The sequence below is a fragment of the Sebastes fasciatus genome, chromosome 7 (genome assembly GCF_043250625.1).
Source record: "Sebastes fasciatus isolate fSebFas1 chromosome 7, fSebFas1.pri, whole genome shotgun sequence".
Lineage (NCBI taxonomy): Eukaryota > Metazoa > Chordata > Actinopteri > Perciformes > Sebastidae > Sebastes > Sebastes fasciatus.
In genome coordinates, this window is record NC_133801.1 from 35407257 (window position 1) to 35428913 (window position 21657).

General features: G+C 46.5%; 1 protein-coding gene across 20 annotated transcripts in view; it reads left to right on the forward strand.

The window, feature by feature from the left end:
- The window catches only part of robo2 (roundabout, axon guidance receptor, homolog 2 (Drosophila)), a 429877-nt gene that overhangs the window by 322955 nt on the left and 85265 nt on the right, over window positions 1-21657 (forward strand). Inside the window, exon 1 of one of the 20 annotated variants that reach the window (XM_074640502.1) lies at window positions 9704-9923. The exons of the other annotated variants lie outside the window; for them this stretch is intronic. The gene's annotated coding sequence lies outside the window, so the exon portion shown is untranslated. Of the gene's footprint in view, window positions 1-9703; window positions 9924-21657 lie in introns of those variants that run through there. 20 annotated transcript variants of the gene reach the window in all.

Here is a 21657-nt window from a genome sequence, read left to right on the forward strand (position 1 = left end):
GTATTTCTACGTATATTGAGCGTTTTGATATGTAGCACTTAAACCTGCTTTAAAATATAAAAGACATGAAAATCTCACTTTTTACAATATGGGACCTTTAAACATAAAACACCTTAGAGGAGATTTGTCAAATATGTAATACTCTTATCAATATGGGAGTGGGCAAATATGCTTGCTTTATGCAAATGTATGTATATACTGTATATATTATTGGAAATCAATTAACGACACAAAAAATACAAATAAATGCATTTAGCATAAAACATATGCTCAAATCATAACATGGCAAACTGCAGGCCAACAGGAAACAACAGCTGTCAGTGTGTCAGTGTTCTGACTTGACTATGACTTGTGCCAAACTGCATGTGATAATCATAAAGTGCGCATGTCTGTAAAACTTTGATAGCCCTAAAAAAATACATTGTTTTTTATCACTATTTGATTGTATTTTAGTTTATTAATTTAGCATAATTTCCACCTTTACCTTTTGAAAGGCCAAATGAAGCCTCACCATGAAGAGAAGCTGCTCTTCTGCCTTGTTAAGCCAGTATGTGCATATAAGATATCGACTGGTACATACCTCTATCAGGATCTTTATTGGTTCAGAGCTGTGGCCGGGCTCTCTTCATTGTTTAACTGATTTAATTCCACAGAATCCCATTAGATTTCATTATCATTTGTGTTTTATTCGCTGGCTGTTGTGAAGGAGATGGAGTCAACAGGAAGATTAGACGCCACTCTAATTGTGGTGTGGTTTACAGTGAGCCTGTTTGCCCGCATCGATCCGCTGTGAGAAATAATAATAAAATGGAAGCAAAGCGATGCAGGGGAGGAAGAGGCGGCAGGCGAGCAGGGCTCGTTACTGAAGGAATGATGTATTGATCGCGTCTGACAGGGTGCTGTGGACCGATCAATCCTGATGGGCAAGAGGAGCCTGTTAGGAGATTCTCCTGGGTCGTCAGGGTCACTCACACAACAGGCAATGGGAGAGAAATTAACTCATCAAGGAAAAGGGGGTGATGGAAAGACGGATGGATGCGAGAATAATCAAGATAGGGTTGTGTAGAAAATAATTTAGCATGGTATCATAAGTATCATTTTGCATCATTGGGCTGTGACACCCATACAAATGAACCTACTGCTCTTGACCTCTTCCATACTGGTGTGGGAAAACAAACATTCATGCAAATGAGAAGAGTCATGCAGTGTGTGGACATACTGCTTCTGTATTTGGTAAGCAGCGTCTTGACTGTTCTAAGGGATTTAAAGTTAAGGGTGCCCGACGGAAAGAGTGACGCATTCTGTCAAAATGAAGGTCAAGAGTGAAGAAAAAAAGCGCTGTTGAACAGGTGGATATTTTAGATAATGAGGGAAAAATAAAGCAGACAGGAGAGAGTGTAATGATAGTAGAGATGCAGTATCATCTGTCTCTGCTGTCCAGGATGCCTCTCTCCTTTGCCCTTGAGTACACCACGCCCAGCCTTCCCCAAGCTAATTGATAGCCTGTGCGTTAATTTAAGTCAGACATGAGTGGCTGCTATTAATGAAGGTGGAATTTGCTGGTCTGACAGTCCAGCGAGGGCTCGCGGGAGAGTGATCTACAGCTTGAGGCTCAGTCTAGAGGCAGATGCTGTAGAGTAGAGCAGCCATTACGTCTCAAGAAGGCATTCACTGTGAACTCCGAATTAATCCATTTTCACAGCGAAATGACCTCCATAAATTGGTCTAGGGCCCATTTTCGGCGCGCGGAGTGGAAACGCGAGCAAAGTTTTCCTCCTCGATTGCTCGGACAAAACTCATAGAGGATAATGATGGAGCGAGCGGGAGGGGTCACTCGACAGCGCGCAGACGTGAGATTGGGTTTGTTTGTGCTTTATCAGCTCTATCGATGGGTCCGTCCGTGCTGGCAGGCCATTTGCATTTAGCTCCCATAATTGCAGCCATTAATAGCGCACACATTTACAAAGTATTGTCAGCCATGAAGTGATTATGGTAATCAGCGGATGAATTGGAAAAGGCAATTTTAAACAGCTATTTACTTTTTTTTTTCTCAAACGAGTTCATCGACTTCAATCATGTGAGTGCTCCAGAGAAGAGTGGCTGTGAATTATCTGTGGTAATGATAGGTTTTTAGCTGGGCGAGGGTGTTTGCACTATAATGTGACAAAGCAAACACATGTGCGTTGTTTGTTTCGGCGTGTTTTGCCGGTACTGCAGGGTCATGTTGATGTAAAACATGCAACAATTACCTAGTGAGTTCGCAACTCCTGTTGAGAACGCTAAGTGCTGGTTGTCACTGTGGCATGGGGAGGTCAGGGGTCCCCTTTCCTCGACAGAATGCTCACATCACCTTTCTGCTGTTTAAAGAGAGGCCCTTTGCCCCATCTCCTCTTATCTCCCTCCCATTTCTCCACCTCTCCCCTCCTGCCCTCATATTTAATTCAGTAGCAGTCCACTGTGTGTGTGGGTCACTTCTTAAAGGCTGGACTGGAGCAGGATTTGACCACTTTGGCTCCTTCCTTAATAGTAGCTATACTAACAACAGGTCTCCCATTGACCAGACCACCTTCAATGGCTCATTAATGTAAAACACGTCTTAGAAGTAGTAGACATTTTAAGCATCATTATTTATTTTTTTAGAGCGCATCCAGTAAAAGGGCGGGGGTGCAGAGGTCCGTGCTGAAATGGACGCAGAGGAAGCAGTCATGCATGAGTGGAGCTCCTAGCTCTTCATTTAAAGACCTCTTTTGGAGGAGGAGGAGGAGGAGGAGGAGGAGGAGGAGGAGGAGGAGGAGGAGGAGGAGGAGGAGGAGGAGGAGGAGGATGCTTTCTTGTGGCTTGTTATGCTTCCCCCCACATTCAGACATGCTGTATGAAAATACAGCCCTCCATCCCAGCTATCATGGATTCAGTTATTCAGTTATTCATGGCTTGAGGCTGAATAATGAAAGATGGTGAAAAAACACTTCACTCTGTTTCTCTGTCTGCCTCTCTCTGTCTCTCTCTCTGTCTCTTGTTCTGGATTGCTACTCAGCTCTTGACTCCTATTGAGCCGGGCCATCTCCAGCATCAGTGAAGTCAATAATATTGGGAGAAAAGTCACTAAAACGGCATTTGACATTCAATAATGCTAATGGAATTTGAAAATGATTAGCTGATCTATACTAATCAAATTGTCTAAATCAGGGTCACACAAATTCATGCACAACACACACTTTCTCTATGTGCATCAGAATCCTACATGTTTTTACACTATTTTGCAGCCGTACAGTATGTTTGGCGAGAGCCTCGGCATCTTGACAGTGATCTGTGCCATCAAAGAGCCCAGAGTGATGCGGCACATGAATACAGAAGTAGCTCTTTTTGACGGCTGCGGTGGAGCAGAGGCACGCACAGCACGGCGGCTGCGATTGCCACCACTCTGTTCTGCTCTTTTATGTGGCTGTGGGGAGATGGAGGTGTTTGAAGACAGGGGATAAGGCTGGTGTTGTGACGCTGTCAGCCACCGCTTCGTTCTTCAGCTATAGTCATTTGAAGAAGGCAAGAAAATCCAGCTCTGAGACGTGCCGAGCAGAAACCGGAAACAGACGTAACCTTTGTTTAATTACGTGCGATGCGAAGGGAGGCGGTTTTCTTGCACCGCCTGAGATCTAAATGATCCACGCATGTTGAAAGATACACAACATGTGGTTGTTGGTGTGTGGGTCGTTGACTTTGCCTTTGTTTTCATGTATAGTGTTATGAATTAACCTTTGCAAAGACAAGTGATTTATTTTACACTCATTTATCTTGATTAAGCCTCCTATGGAGAACACATTAACCCAGAATACATGATCACAGCCATTTATCCCCCCCTCCATAATACTACATCATTTCCAATATGTACCTGTTTGGCTGTGTGTGTCCAGCAGGGGGCAGACCACCAGACAGCCTCGTGGAAGTTGTTATCTGAATGTGTGGCTCTAACTGAGAGAACTGATAAAAGCACACACACTAATTGGGTTTTACAGCAACCACAGTCTCACAATGCTCTTTCATTACCCAGGGGACAGTGCGTCTGGTTGTTTCTGTGTTCAGACATACAGGGGATTTATAGCATCAGTGTGTGTGTGTGTGTGTGTGTGTGTGTGTGTGTGTGTGTGTGTGTGTGTGTGTGTGTCTGTATCATAGATATGTGTGTCAACCACCCCCACTGATCTGAGAGTGCAGTGACTGTGTGCAATCAGGGATTCCAACAGAGGCAAGAAAAGCAGCTCAAGTGGTGTCTGCAGCCACACTAAATGTCCACCCCATCCACAGCCCCTCCTAATGGCTCCCCGACGTCCCGCTTTCTGGGGTTAGACATGACGATTTCAAATGTCATTGTATCACAGTGACCTTTCATGGACCTGGAATTAATCAAAGAAAAAAAATGGGCCTTCTGTCTTAAATGGCAAGAATAGTCACCTTTGATCCAAGCGTTAGATGGAGTTGTCTTCAGGATGATTTCAGGACGGATCAAAGGCTGCGTTTACTGTAAAAGGTTTGAGCCATGAAATTAGTAGCATTTGTGGGTTTTGTTATTAGCGTGGGAGTGGTAGGCATAGTTTCAAATCCAAATGATGTATTATGTATAAGGTGTAGAAGAAAATATTGAGTATCGCGATAGTACGTTTTGTGATACTGTATCGTTTCTCAAAAACACTTATCAATTTTGAATTCATAATTTACGTGCAAAGATTGACTCAGTCAATACTTTATTTCAGTTAAAAAGAGTTGCCCCCTCTCAGTGTATGCACCCCCTCAAAGTAGTTCTATGATGTTACAGGGACTGTGATTAATGCAAATGCAGATCCTGCTGTTCTGATTGCATACAAAGGATACTTTTTTACTCAGATTTTATGCATATGATGGTGTGTTCTTTGTATGACAGTTTTCCTAAAATTAGATAAAAAATTAAAAATTGCAATATATCGCCTTACTTGTAGTATCGCAATTTATCACAATATATTGAATTGTAACCCCTGTATCATGAAATGTATCGTATTGACAGATTTTTGTGAATACACAGCCCTAACATTTATTTTAAGATAATTCAAATAAGACATTTTGGTAACGATTGTCTGTAATTTCTTAATGATTTGTTTTACATTTTTAAATATGTAATAAGGTACTAATTATAGGGAAACCAAGACTTTCATCCATCCATCCATCTTCAACCGCTTATCCGGGATCGGGTCGCGGGGGCAACAGCTCCAGCAGGGGACCCCAAACTTCCCTTTCCCGGGCCACATTAACCAGCTCTGACTGGGGGATCCCGAGGCGTTCCCAGGCCAGAGTAGAGATATAATCTCTCCACCTAGTCCTGGGTCTTCCCCGTGGTCTCCTCCCAGCTGGTCGTGCCTGGAACACCTCCCAAGGGAGGCGCCCAAGAGGCATCCGTGCTAGATGCCCGAACCACCTCAACTGGCTCCTTTCGACGCAAAGGAGCAAGGACTCTACTCCGAGTCCCTCACGGATGACTGAGCTTCTTACCCTATCTCTAAGGGAGACGCCAGCCACCCTCCTGAGGAAACCCATTTCGGCCGCTTGCACCCGCGACCTCGTTCTTTCGGTCATGACCCAACCCTCATGACCATAGGTGAGAGTAGGAACGAAGATTGAACGGTAAATCGAGAGCTTTGCCTTCCGGCTCAGCTCTCTTTTCGTCACAACGGTGCGGTAAAGCGAATGCAATACCGCCCCTGCTGCTCCGATTCTCCGACCAATCTCACGTTCCATCGTCCCCTCACTCGCGAACAAGACCCCGAGATACTTAAACTCCTTCACTTGGGGTAAGGACTCATTCCCTACCCGGAGTAGGCAATCCACCGGTTTCCTGCTGAGAACCATGGCCTCAGATTTAGAGGTGCTGATTCTCATCCCGACTGCGTCACACTCGGCTGCGAACCGATCCAGTGAGTGCTGGAGGTCGCAGACCGATGATGCCAACAGGACCACATCATCTGCAAAAAGCAGCGATGAGATCCTCAGCACACCGATCTGCAAACCCTCCTCCACCCGACTACGCCTCGATATCCTGTCCATGAATATCACGAACAGGATTGGTGACAAAGCGCAGCCAAGGCGGAGGCCAACCCCCACCGGAAACGAGTCCGACTTATTGCCGAGGATCCGAACACAGCTCTCGCTTTGGGCGTACAGGGATTGGATGGCCCTGAGAAGTGCCCCCTTCACCCCATACTCCCGCAGCACCCCCCACAGTATCTCCCGGGGGACCCGGTCATATGCCTTCTCCAAGTCCACAAAACACATGTAGACTGGATGGGCATACTCCCAGGCCCCCTCCAGGATCCTTGCGAGAGTGAAGAGCTGGTCCGTTGTTCCACGGCCAGGACGGAATCCGCATTGTTCCTCTTCGATCTGAGGTTCGACTATCGGCCGAACCCTCCTTTCCAGCACCTTGGAGTAGACTTTACCAGGGAGGCTGAGCAGTGTGATACCACTGTAATTGGCACACACTCTCTGGTCCCCCTTTTTGAAAAGGGGAACCACCACCCCGGTCTGCCACTCCTTAGGCACTGTCACCGACTTCCACGCGGTGTTGAAGAGACGTGTCATCCAAGACAGCCCCTCCCCACCCAGAGCCTTCAGCATTTCTGGGCGGATCTCATCAACCCCCGGGGCTTTGCCACTGTGGAGTTGTTTGACTACCTCAGTGACTTCCACCAGGGTAATTGATGATGGTCCCCCATCAGCTTCCAGCTCTGCCTCTACCATAGAGGGCGTATTGGTCGGATTCAGAAGTTCCTCAAAGTGCTCCTTCCACCGCCCGATTACCTCCTCAGTTGAGGTCAACAGTGTCCCATCCTTACTGTACACAGCTTGGATGGTTCCCTGTTTCCCCCTCCTAAGGTGCCGGATGGTTTTCCAGAAGCACTTTGGTGCCGACCGAAAGTCCTTCTCCATGGCTGCTCCGAACTCCTCCCACACCCGCTGCTTTGCCTCCGTCACGGCAGTGGCTGCTGCTCTTCGGGCCCGTCGGTACCCTGCAACTGCCTCCGGAGACCTCCGAGATAACATATCCCGGAAGGCCTCCTTCTTCAGTTGGACGGCTTCCCTGACCACCGGTGTCCACCACGGTGTTCGAGGGTTGCCGCCCCTTGAGGCACCTAAGACCTTAAAACCACAGCTCACCGCCGCAGCTTCAGCAATGGAAGCTTTGAACATCGTCCACTCGGGTTCAATGCCCCCAACCTCCACAGGGATGCCAGAAAAGCTCTGCCAGAGGTGTGAGTTGAAGATCTCTCGGACAGGGGCCTCCTCCAGACGTTCCCAGTTCACCCTCACTACGCGTTTGGGCTTACCAGGTCTGTCCAGAGTCTTCCCCCACCCTCTGACCCAACTCACCACCAGATGGTGATCAGTTGACAGCTCCGCCCCTCTCTTCACCCGAGTGTTCAAAACATGCGGCCTCAGATCAGATGATACGATTACAAAATCGATCATCGACCTTCGGCCTAGGGTGCTCTGGTACCACGTACACTTATGAGCATCCTTATGTTCGAACATGGTGTTCGTTATGGACAATCCATGACTAGCACAGAAGTCCAACAACAAACGACCATTCGGGTTTAGATCAGGGAGGCCGTTCCTCCCAATCACGCCACTCCAGGTGTCTCCATCGTTGCCCACGTGCGCGTTGAAGTCTCCCAGGAGAACTATGGAGTCCCCTACTGGAGCCCCATACAGGACTCTATTCAGGGTCTCCAAGAAGGCCGAATACTCCGAACTGCTGTTTGGTGCATACGCACAAACAACAGTCAGAGTTTTCCCCCCCATAACCCGAAGGCGTAGGGAGGCGACCCTCTCGTCCACCGGGGTAAACTCCAACATAGCGGCACTCAGCCGGGGATTTGTGAGTATCCCCACACCCGCCCGGCGCCTCACACCATGGGCAACTCCAGAGAAGAATAGAGTCCAACCCCTATCCAAGAGTACGGTTCCAGAACTGAGGCTGTGCGTAGAGGTAAGCCCTACCAGATCCAACTGATAGCGCTCCACCTCCCGCACAAGCTCCGGCTCCTTCCCCCACAGAGAGGTGACGTTCCACGTCCCCAGAGCCAGCCTCTGCCGCCCGGGTTCAGTCCGTCGAGGTCCCTGGCCTTCACCGCCACCCGTGTGGCAGCGCACCCGACCCAAGCGGTTCTTCCCGCAGGTGGTGAGCCCACAGGATGGAGAGGAGGGGGGTGCCACGTTCCTTCTTCGGGGTATCCCCGGCCGGGCTCCGTGGCAAGCCCGGCCACCAGACGCTCGTTGACGGGCCCTCCGTCTGGGCCTGGCTCCAGACGTGGGCCCCGGGCTTCCTCCGGGCCGGGTAACTTCTCCTCTGCCTCGTGTCGTCATTGGGGTTTTTGTGAACCATTCTTAGTCCGGCCCCTCACCTAAGACCAATCTGCCATGGGAGACCCTACCAGGAGCACGAGGCTCCAGACAACACAGCCCTCAGGGTCATAGGGACACACAAACCTCTCCACCACGTTAAGGTGATGGTTCCCGGAGAGGGAAGCCTTTCAATCCAAGTAAATATTAGTTCATTATTCATTTATTATTAGAAATTCAATTGTCCATATATGTTGAATTGTACCATTTTTAAGTTTACCTTTAATAAGGGCTGACCCGAATGCTTCGAAACTTCGACCGTTGCCATGGTAATGGTGTGTGGTGTATGTAATAATAATGTATAAATCCCAAAATAGCCCATGAAATCAGGAATAATCCCACAACATTATTCATTATTTATATTAACATGAATTATTATTAGTTATTCTCAAAATGTTATCGCTGTTTGTTGTGTTTAGAGGTGCGTGTGGGTAGAGTAGTGCGTCACTGTCTCGCCGTGCCGTGCCGTGCCGTGCCGTGCCGTGCCGTGCTGTGCCGTACATTAAAGCTTCGAATACCTTTGAATATTTCTCACCAAAGCTTCGAAGCCCAAGAATGGTATTCAGGACAGCCCTACCTTTAACCAAGTTATCTTTGGAATCTATTGGATCAATCACTGTCTCTATGGTTTTTGTAATTAGTACCAAATTACTGATTGGAAATCATTATGACTTTGGAATTATTAAGGAATTCTTCAAAAATAAAGCTTTCCTCAATTATAGATTCCCAATGACCACTTCATGTCTACATAGTGTTTGTGTGCATCCCAATCATGGTAGAGTTATAAAACCTTGTTGCCTGTTATCAGCTAACGTCCCTTAATGCCCTTAATGTTCTCTGTGGTTGGAACACACTTGATTTTACCTTCTGGCTCGTACTAGACGCATGCACTAGGCTTCAGTATCAAACACTCATGAGCATCATTCACAGCAGACATGTGGCAGACCACTGCACCCTCTTCCCACAGTCTATCTTTAGGGGTCCTGGCTCAGTGGCTCTAGCTCCTTGAATTATTAGCTAATTGCCAGGTGAAATCAGTATTGATTGTGTGCTGCACAGCAGCTAGTGGTAACAGCAGTATATAGCTGGTCGCAAACTGCATTCTCCTACTGGCTGATATGAAAGCTGGGGAGTGTAAAGATAAAGGACAGTGTGTGGGTGGAAGTGGAAATGCTTGCACACGCATACACACACACACACACACACACACACACACAGTGTCTTTTTAGCGTCGGGTCTTTGCTGCAGAATCTGTGCCCTGGAGAGCTGTGGGATCGCTCTGCTGTGCTGCTGTTGAGCCACTGTCTTGTCCTTGCTATGTAGGTCATCGGTGCCCTCCAACGATATCTTATCCCATCTGCAGTGCAGTCAATACTGTTGACAGAACTCCAAATAGCCTCGGATTAGAAGTTGCCTCATTAACTTTGTTCCTTTGCCTAAATGATTAACCTCACATCTCCAGCCTGCAGAGATGTATTGGACAAGTTTGTAGTACCAACACGGTAAGAAACAGTACTGTTTAATCTGCATTTTTGATGTGCTGACTGAGAATATTTAAGAGGGGGGGGGGGATAAACCAGGAGGAAAGAAATGGAGAGGTTTAAAAAAAAAAATGGGGAGGGCTGAGGGACAGAACAGGAATGGTTTAGACACAGCGCTCTGCACTGATCCTGAGCATGGCAGCCAGTGGTGTGTCTCAGATTGTTTCCCATTTGCATGATAATATGAGCATGGATTGACTCACACACACACACAAACACACACACACACACACACACACACACACACACACACACACACACACACACATGCACAAACACACACACACCAGGGTTATTACATACAGGCTGACGGTTCCAGCAGGCCAGATTACCTGAGTGAGTATCCTGGGTTTTTACTCCGTGCCCCCGAAATGAATGAAATTCCCCTCATTAGCACGCAGGTTACATAAGCCTGGTGTACAGGTATATCCAGCTGCACTGAGGCAGTAAGCTGATTACAGATGGAACTAACACAATTACTCCTCTGTAATGCAATTAACACGAATTGGATTGTGAAATAAGCAACCGGACTGTCGCGCGCAGAGCGACGCCAGGGAAGCTATAGTTTCAATAAATCATGTAAATGTTCTGCTAAGATAGTTAATGTCAGAGCATTTCAGCACACATGCTGAAGTGTTTATGCACAAACATGTGAGTCAGCTATACAGTAAATCTTCTGTGTGTGCATGCATGTTTGTTGTCTCCTAGGATTTTATTTATCTGAGCTGAGCTGGACTAAAGCAGTGGTTCCCAACCTGGGGTCTGGTCCCCCCTCAGGGGGGACGCCAAAGATCTCAGGGTTGCGGCAGGATTTGTCTGCTCTGAGGTTGTCAAAATTTGATTTGCTCATGTATAACTAAAATTATAATAACACACTTACTTACAAATATGGGTATATCAAAAAATATTTAAAAAGATATATATTTTTTGCTACTTAGTAGCAAAATCTGATGAAATATTCTGCTTCAATCCATATTTGTTGGCATTTAGCCTTTCAAAAACAACATTTTCACTGCAGTCAAAAACCTATTGGCTGTCCTGCTTGACGTACACAAAGAGAGACCCGTACCTGTATTAACGGGGCGGACTAGCTGCAATCTAACAACATCACAAATTACATTTATTTAACCACAATAACAAAACGTCTATTTCGGCTCTAACACTGTTAGTTGTAGTAAATCAATTAATTTGTTCCCAAAAAAAGAGTTAAAACGGTTAAAAGAAATGTTAATAATCAACTCAAAAGCTGAGCGGCTCAGAGGAGCAGCTTGTCACTTTAAGGAGAAAAGCTGGTCCACATTAACAGCCCACCTTAAGAGGCGGAGCTGGAGTTGCATGATACAGGAGGTTGGCTCCGGTCTCTGGCTCTCTTGAACGGAGCGGAGGAGTTGTAGTTTCATAGCATTTATTCACCGACAAATAAACTGTCCACACACTGCTACACCTACGATCACAGCTAGAACGCCACCAACAACCTCACACTCACCACCAACACACACACACGGTCTGTTGGGAACTCACTAAAGTTACTCAGACTACGTGTGCGGCGGCGAGCACGAAGCCTCCGGCAATGCTAGAGCTGCTAACGTAGCACAAACACACACACTGTTTGTTGGCCACTCGCTAAAGTTACGCCGGGCAGACACACAGCTGACAACCTGCTAAACTAAACTAAATGTGTGGTGGAGACTTTTACTGGGAAAGTGGCTGCATGTCCGCGACACAACACGCAGCATCGTAGCTGCTGAGTTAACGCTCCCGGACGCTGAACTGGAGACTCCCGTCAACCAATATCTGTTGTGCTCCTGCAGCTGGTACGAGGCACAAATCTCATCGGTTAACGGTTAATAATCGGTTAACGAGGGTCAGTTATCGGTAAGAAAATTTTCAAAATGAGCACCCCTAGTATCTGCATTCACTTGGCAAATCCATCAAGATATCATCACTTTATTCATGTTGACGAAACTGACGTCTTCTATTTATTAAAGAGAGTTGATTTAATAAAAAAAGACTAACTCATTTGAATCACACTGAATCACCTTATTCAAGTTCGAGGATTTGTAATTTCTTTTAGGGTGATGACGTTGGGGGCTCAGCTTTTCTTAGATACAAGTAGGGGAGCTGAGATACTGTACAAGTAGGGGGGGCTTCAAGGAAAATAGGTTGGGAACCACTGGACTAAAGGATTGCAGATGAATGTAACTCCTGCTATTCCAGTGCAGTGATCAGTTTGTTATTAGTGGTGTTGGTGCAGTGCTGGTCAACTGCTTTCCATTCAAACTGACAGATTCTGCAGCACAGACGCTTGAATTGTAATTTGTGTGTGTGTGTATGAGTGTGTGCTACTTAGGTGAGCCTAATGTAGCAGTGATTCGCTGAGCAGGCAGCAGCACTGCTACAATTTATTCCAAGTATTTAGATGTTATGTGCAGCATTCAATCACGCTTCAGCAGACACACATAAAGTATATAGCACATCTTCAGGATGATAGTGGTGCTGGTTGTACGGAGGGGGGGATTTTTCAGATGCACATTCTGACTAAATGGTGAAACGCTTCTTCCCCTTCAATCATAAACAGCTCACACATATATACACACATCAGGGTCATGGAGAAAAAAATCTCTATCCATTGGTGAGGCTGTTGTAAAGGTCATCTCCGTATCCAGTTTAATTTTTGCTCTTCCTCAAGAGTTGAGATCTATAAAGTGATCAATAAATCTCTTTAAATGTCTCTGCATCTGGGCCGCATGTGATTTAACACCCCGCCTCATCTGCTGCCTGCTATCTGTTTGCCACACACTGACAGACCTCAGCCTTCCTCTGCTCACAAATCTCCAGTGTATCCCCCGCCCAGCCACCCACCTAGAAAACGGCCAGCCCTTTTACATTTGATGGATATCAGAACTGGTTCAAAGTCCTCTGTAAGGTTCTGATCCAGAACCCGGCGGATGATTCCCGGTATGGAAAATGTGTCACCTGTGATCTGTGATCGGCGAACACAGTGTCCTTAGGTGTGGGATTCTTCCTTTCAGGCGGTATTGATTGAAGGAAAGATGATCTGAGGAGGCCATTAGGAGGATTGAGGAGGGGGGAAACAGGCAGGGACTGTGATGAACACCTCTCTAATCATTATGCCACGTATAGCACTGCCTCCAGCATCAGCCTCACATTCAGATTCACACACACACACACACACACACACACACACACACACACACACACACACACACACACAGACAGGCAGCCGGACAGCAAAGTAGGATTAGTTTAGAATTTACAGCAGTGTTTTGTTCGTTTAGAGTTTCCGTCGCCATGTTGCAGGGCTGGCTCTGCATCTGCACCAATACACACATGACTGCACACCACTGATGGGTGGGGCTCTGTCACAATGAGCACAACAGTAATGTCACACGCACACACATACACACAAACACGCTGAAATTTTATGATGTCTCCCAGTATCTTCCTGGTCCCGGCATGTAGATGGGTGTCTAGGGAGGGAGGCTGAGTACAGTAAACTGGGCTATCTACAGCTGTTGTGAACCTTCAGTCCTGCAGTACGGCGTGGAGCACTTGGGGCTCATCACACCGAGCGAGATAAAAGCTGCTCAACTCCAGCCGAGAGCTTAATTAAAACGGGGCCGCCATAGCAGAGTGACACCTTTTACAAGCTCCTAACGGCTCTCTGCTCGCCGTTACTGCCAATCCAATTATAGACCAAAACAATAAAATAGACACAGCAGCAAATAGGCTGGCATAAAGAAAAAAGAGGGGGAAGCTATTAAAGATTATATGAAGATTCACACAGCGGACTGCAGAACTAGGCTGCAGGGGTTTCACTTTCACCAGAGATGCCCGTGTTAGTGTGCCACACCGGATAAGCCGGTCTGTGTGTGTGTATGTGTGTGTGTGTGTGCGCTTGTGTGTGTGTGTTTTGTTCGGTCTCTGAGGGAATCCAGCTGGACACAGTTCAGCAGCATCCTGGGGATTATCTTTCCCTGCGGAAGGTCACTATCTCAATGTCATTAGGCCACAGCTCGCACCACTATGCTGAAGACACACAAACAGCACAAACAGCACTTTTTAGACTTTTTTTTCCAGATCCAGCAAATTCCCTGTTTTCAGAGTTACTCCTCAAGAGCGACAGTGTGTCACAGCTGGACTTGTGACATCTGTTACACTTGAACAGCTACGTGAGGAAACTGTGGGGGTCCTATATATTAACCGTAACACTGCAGGTGAGAGGGAGAGGTGGTGAAGAAAGAAAATAATGAGGTATTAAGACATTGTTTGAGGTGGTGTAGGAGGAGAACAAGATGGCAGATGAAAAGACATACTCACTTGTACGACTTGAATTTTCTATTCTAAGACCTGTGTTCTCGTTAGCTTAGAATGAGCCCTTCATATCTATATGGAGTCCTCCATGTTGCTCCGCCATGTTGTTACAGTAGTCCAGAACAGACTAACCAAACACTGGCTCTAGAGAGAGCCTTTCACATTTTCACGTTACCTGAAGGCCACCGTAGTCGTCCAACATGCTTGTGAAACTGTGGTAACGTGAGCCGCCGTTTGACTTCCGTTGCTCCTTAAGTAGTGTTGTTATGGTAAACTTAAACTTAAACTTGATTACATTTGTCATATACAAACAGGTACATACAGTACATTCAATTTGACCTCTGCATTTAACCCATCCTAAGCATTGTAGGAGCAGTGGGCTGCTGTAAAGCGCCCAGGGAGCAACTTGGGGTTCAGCGTCTCGCTCAAGGACACTAGGACCTGCAGACAGAAAGAATCGGGGATGGAACCACCAACCTTGTGGTTAAAGGATGAATACTGTACCCACTGAGCGATGGTCTCTGAGGGAGGCGAATGCTGTTATCACGGTTTTGCACTCGGCGGCTCGCGTTACCGCGGTCTTGGAAAGGGAGGAGTGAGCGGAGGGGTACTCTAGATGCCACCAAATCCTACACACTGTACCTTTAATGTTGTTTGGTAACTCATAACCATAAAGCCGGAGTTAATGAGAGTCCCATGCGTTTAGCCTACTTCTATTGTGTTACACAATGCTGATTCACAGTGACTTGTCTGCCTGAGTCTCCCCAGAGTAGGAGGCCCAGAGACCACTAGACTTCAATTCACATCCAAGACAAAAAGCAAACCATGGCCAACTTGTTTTACAGAACTTTATTCTTGATAATAATCAAAACCTCCAGTCACAACAAGATGTAGAGGGAGCAGCTTTTCCAGCTGCTAAAGGGAGTTCAATTATGTTCAGATGTTCCAAAATGCGGCACACTGTTCAGTTCTCAATATGCTTACTCAGACACTATTACACTCCATGTCCCAAAACTCTAGCAGCTCCCATACCATATGATCTGTCACGTTTTAGATGGGACTGATGCAATAGGAGACTAAGAGAGAAGACATCTGCCTGTCTGCCTGAGTGCACTACTTCCTCTCCTCTTCTCCTCACTTTACTTCCTTCTTACCCGATGCAGGAAGCACACCCACCTGCTCCATCGTGATGCCTCACTACCTCTGTCTGTGCTGTCTCTGTGCTGGAATTGGCAGGAAATCAATCCCGCTCTCATCTACAACCCCCTCCTCCTCCTCCCCCCTTCTTCTTCCCTCACGTCTTTACTCCCCCTTCCGGCTGTAAAGTGTCCATTCTGGACCGAGCACAAGTATCAGCACAACATCATGCCTTATCAGAGCAGGCACAAAGACCCATGGACACATTGTTCGTCAGTATCAGCCGGCTCCACGCTGTCTGCGTCTGCCAAACCCCGCAAACACATTCAGGACCATAAACAAGACAACAGAATGAGAACTGGAGTGGCCACCGAAATCATTTTTGGGGGTAAAAATGCATCTTTAATTGCGGCGCCTGTTAATTACAGACGCGCTATGAGAATGGAAAGAGATAGAGATGGAGAGGAGGATACAGCACATCGTTATTTATTATGCAAATGTATTCCATTTTAGACACAATTAAGTGATTAGAAAGCTGTCGCTCTCTGCTCTCTTTCTTCTCCTTGTCCTTGTCTTTTTCTTTGCTTTTCAGCATATTACTGTAATGAAGCCATTACTTCTTCAAGTGAATTTTAATGAGTTTTTAACTAACATTTTAATGAGCTATACATTACCATAAAGCATGGATTAGGCTAAATTGAATTCTGTGTGTGTGAGAATGTGTATGTATATGTGTGTGTCTGTGTGTGTGTGTGTTGGTATTGTTAAAGGAAAGGGGTCCATTAAGAGTTAATTATATTGTTTCTCAGGAGCAGTGATTTTTCAGCACATTTTTCCTGGATGGGCCAGCAGAATCGCCCACTGTGGTCCCACTGTCATTATTGTGCTGCCCAGGGGCTTGTTAGGCCAAATTAGGGGCACTGTTTGAAAAATGAGCTTTGAACGGGGGCTGCTGTTTAAATAAGGATGTTTGTTTAGGCTTATCTATTGAATCAGATGGGGAGGCGCAGTATGTGGTACGAGTTTGATGGAATGCACTCCATTCATTTACAGTCAGCCCCATTTATTCAGCACCTTTTGTGCTCCCTGCCACCTCTTCAGTTTGACCTTGATCAGGCATCCCCTCGTCATCCCCTGTTGTGTTATGCCTCTCCTCTTTTCTCTCACCAGAGCACACATGCTCGGTCTCTTTTATTCCATCCGAGGCTCTATTAAAGATGCACATTTCACATGATATCGCCACCTGTGATTTCCCCCCACTATGGTATCGCCGCGGACCATATGATTCTCTTTACCTTCGCTCCTTTCCATATTTCCTGCATCTTATCTGTGAAAGTGACAGTGTTATTTACAATCCCTTAGCTCAGGATTTTGCAGATAGGGAGGATGGTGGTGGAGGAGATCATATCGGGCCTGGCCGTGGTCTGTGGAGAATGATCGGGCATGCATGTATATGGCTTCATCTGCAAAAGCCTCACCTGCAGTCTGTGCAGAGAAAGCTCTGACAAGCGAGTGAAAGTGAGCGGAGGGGGCGAGAAGCAACGCACGGGACAACGCTGTGGGATTGAACTGAGAAGATGGAAGAAAAAGAAAAACAGAGGATGACCTCTGATGGTGATATGAGAGAATAAGACAGACAGAGAGGGATGGTGATGAGCTGTGCTAATGATGAGAGTCTCTACTCTGTTCTCAGAGGAGGTACAGCCTTGGGCACCGCCAGCCGGCCATATTTGTGCAGCTGTTTCTCCGGTCTGACCTGCAACCCCTCGGTGGAGGAATATAGGGGATATGTGTGAACCTGCTGCTCGCCTGCCTGCTGAGGGGGTAATTTCTGCATCTGGATGGGGGGGCAAAGGTCAGCCCTGGCCGGTGGGAGGGCAAACGAGCGAGTCGGAGCAGGAGAAAAAGCTTGCATCCAGACAAATGGAGCACATCTCCTTTCACGGTGTAGTAATATATAGGGTGGCATTATCCTTCTCCCGCCTTCAGCGTCAACAGTAATACAAAACATCAATGACAGCACATAGAGTGGATTTGGTGTGTGTTTGTCAAGTGACATATATATTGTCTCTCTTCTCTAAGGGTGGAATTGAAAATGGCGGTATTGTAATAGCACTCTGCCGGATGAAGCGCAAAAAGCACTCGAACGAAATGATATTATAGCTCGGAGCTACCTCTCTACAGCTCTCCGAGGTTGTGTGTGTGCATGGTTTATTTTCTAATCAGAGTGTGGGTAGAAGGTGGTGGGTCTGGGTGCCGGGGTATTGCCCCGGGCCTCTAGCTGTTGTAATCTCTCTCTGTGTTTCTTAGCCCCTGACCCAGGAGTGTATCTCTGAAAGCGCGGAGGGTCTTTTCTCGGCAGTAAATGAGGAGGGAAAAGTAATAACAACCACGCAAACATTCACATTTGCAGGATTACAAAAAGATACCAAAGCCCTGCAGCTTTTAGAAATATTCCGCAGTTTGTCAGGTTTGTGTAGAGGTTTTTGTGTGTGCGGTCTATCAAAGTGATGTAAATGTCAAAACGGAGGGGGAAAAAAAATTCAGTTTTAGACATCAGTCTGTGGTGTTGTGGCGTGAGCACAACCTTTGTGAGCCAAAGCTAGGTGTAGGTGAATACATTTGTCAGTACTTATCTCGGTATGCAGGCTGGACGCTTCAGTCAAGGCTCCCCACTAATCTTACCGACAAGCGGTGTCACCCTCCAGTGAGTAATATCTTGGGTGGGAGAAGAGGGTGCACTGTACGAAATATCTCTCCTCACCTGTCCTTGCCCTGCCACCTCTTCGCTATGACGCCGGGTGTGTGTGCTGTCATGTATCTGCATCGGATTTTTTTTTGTGCTGAGTCTATCAAGAACTAGGGCTGTCAATCGATTAAAATATTTCATTGCGATTAATCGTATGATTGTTCATATTTAATCGTAATTAATCGCAAATTAATCTCACATTTTTATCTGTTCAAAATGTACGTTTAATGGAGGTTTTTCAGGTATTCAATACTCTTATCAACATGGGAGTCGGCAAATATGCTGCTTTATGCAAATGTATGTGTATATTTATTATTGGAAATCAATTAACAACCCAACACAATGACAGATATTGTCCAGAAACCCTCACAGGTACTGCATTTAGCATAAAAAATATACTTGAATCATAACATGGTAAACTGCAGCCCAACAGACAACAACAGCTGTCAGTGTGTCAGTGTGCTGACTTGACTATGACTTGCCCCAAACTGCATGTGATTATCATAAAGTGGGCATGTCTGTAAGGGGAGACTCGTGGGTACCCATAGAACCCATTCACATTCACTGAACTGGAGGTCAGAGGTCAAGGGACCCCTTTGAAAATGGCCATGCCAGTTTTTCCTCACCAAAATTTAGCGTAAGTTTGGAGCGTTATTTAATCTCCTTCGCGACAAGCTAGTATGACATGTTTAGCACTGATGGTCTCTTTAGGTTTTCTATTTTCATATTGCAAGTTACGTTAATGCGTTACAGAAATTAGTGCCGTTAAAATGAATTTTTGTTAATGCGTTATTATCGCGTTAACTTTGACAGCCTTAGTAAGAACACACACACATAGGCAGACCTCCCTAATGGTTGCTAGCACAGCCCCCCCCACCCCCTGCCAATGTAGGACAATCTGGTCCACAAAGTTACTGTGTGGGTGTCTCCTTTTTGTTTTTAGTTTGGCAAAGACCTCCACTCTCAACCCCTCGGCTGTTTCTCAGTGCAAATTGCAACCTGACTCCCTCCCCTTTAAGTTGTAGGAGTTGAAACAGTGCCAGCTGAAAGAGCTGTAGATTTGCCATGCTTTGCCCCCCGCCTGATGCTCTTTCATTCAAATCAGCCCACTCCTCTGATATTTGGGATATAAATAAATAAATAAAATACGTGAGGCAGATTAATATTATTCAGATATGGGTTCTTTTTAGCCTGCAGCCGGATTGACAGATGTAGCACTTGCCAACGGAGGGGTGTAAATGTAAAAATATATAAATATTAATAAGCAAGTAAGCAAGACGGCAGAGTTTGGGGCCTGCTGGAACTCCATGGGAGGTGAGATGTTTTCAGTGGAAGAAGAGCGAAGAGTGTTTCAGGGGGATAGAGAGGCAATTACCTTACGTCTGTCGGCTGATTCGGGCCTGAATGCCTACAGGGCCTCGGAGTTGGAGAGTGCAAATTCTGACGGCAAACACGCAGCAGACCCAGTTAATGATGCACACATATCAGATAAACTTCACATAGGTTAACAGAGAAAACAGTCATGTTATGATTCTAATACAAAAGCATTCACTTGCCTTATGATCCCCGACACACAGGGCAGTTCAGCCCACGGAGGTGCCTGCAGGCAACATGAGATACATGCTCATACTGTAATGAAGCACTGAGGGGATGAATATTTGAGTTGTGTGTGTGTGCTTTAACCGTAGGAGGGTGACCTTGATGACCTTGTAGTTAGGGCCCTGTTCAGACCTGGCATTAACATGCGTCCCGAGTGATCGGATCACAAGTGGACAGCTTTAAGTACGTCTGTTCACACCTGGCATTAGAATGCGTCTCCACATGCTTTTCCAGTGACCACTTGTGATTGGATCTGACTTCCCCGCTCTATATGCAAATAAACACATAGTAAACACACGGCTGATACAGCAGACGCTGTGACGTAATATTACATGGATGTTAGTAGTAATATCCTACATATTTGTGAGTTCGGGTACATTGTATTAACATCAAAAATAAAGGTTATTGTACCAGCCGTCCCCGGGGACCTCCATGCCACCAACATCGCTGCCTTCACCAGGCAACAGCTGGGTACAGAGCCTCAGTGTCTGGGATGAGAGCGAACGAGCGGGCGGGTGTCAGCTCCATGCAAAGCACCGGAACAAAAACACTACGACAGTATGATAATAATGCACTTCCCGTGCCTAGTCTGATAGTCTGTAGATGTGTAGCCTACGGATAAAGTACATTTTTATTAAAATACAGTTGTACCGACAGAATACAGTAAAGCACAGAAGCCGTCTCCATGCCGCGAGGCTCACATCTGCCTGTCTATTCACACGAGGAGCGCAGTGCGACCCCGCGGATCCCAGCCCAACGTCAGATGAAAGGCGGACGTTAATGTGGCCCAGGACACATTCACATACACACTGCTAAAAGAATGTGGCCATATGTGGCCCAGACCACCTCTGAATGTGGTCTGAGCGATCAGATCTCAATGCTTCCTCAATGCGTCTTGAGTGCGTTCACACCTGTACTTAGAGCTGTCCACTTGTGATCGGAACACTCTGGATGCATGTTGATACCAGGTGTGAACAGGGCCTAGGATTAGACAGTGTGCTAAAGTGTATTTGGATTGGCCCCTACCCCCATTTACTTAGTAAATGTATCTGTTCAGAATGTTTTCTCGGTATTAGCGAGCTCTGAACCGACACACAGGGCGTAATCCCTCACCAGCGGTGTGTCATCTGTTTGCTTGCTTGTAGTGTTTAATCCTCAACAAGTGTGTGTATATCACATTTTATTTGCTGTATCTCGTGGCCACTCTTTTTTTAATTTTTCTACGTTTTGTGTATTTATTCAGATTGCCGGGCGGGGATGCATCTACTGTGACGTGCCGTGCAGTATTAGATTAGATCAGACAGCACGGCACCAGCACCTTAATGATGCACCTAACGTGTGTTTCTTTTGTCACTGTTCCGTTTCAAAGGGAATTGATTCTGACAAAGATCCCATGGGTGCTATCAGCAATGAATGGAAAGGAGCAATTAAATCCAGCGCGATCTTGAAAACAACAGGCTGTGCAAGGTCCAAACCAGGCTGTGATTTTAAACCGCAGGACTTCTGTTTGTAATGCAAATACAGAGAGCCCAGCGGTGGCGGCTGTTATGCCCACCCCGGCCAGGGGGTCCGCAACGCTGGTTCTGGCTAATTACCTTAGCTCTTATAGGGCAGCCCTGCATTAGAGAGAGAAAACCTCTACCTCTTCTGTATTCTCTCCTGTGTAAAGGTTTCATTTGAATTCATGTCACACAAAAGTCCCACTCTGTACCCCGGTGCATCCCCAGGATAATTGGGTTGAAAGCATCCTCGCTTCCTCCGTCCTTCTTCTCCTTGGTCCAAATAAATAAAGACAATGGCTGTCTTTAGAGAGGGTAAGAAGAGTGAATGAAAAGATGAGAGAAGCCTGCGGCGCGGGGACCAGTTATCCCCTCT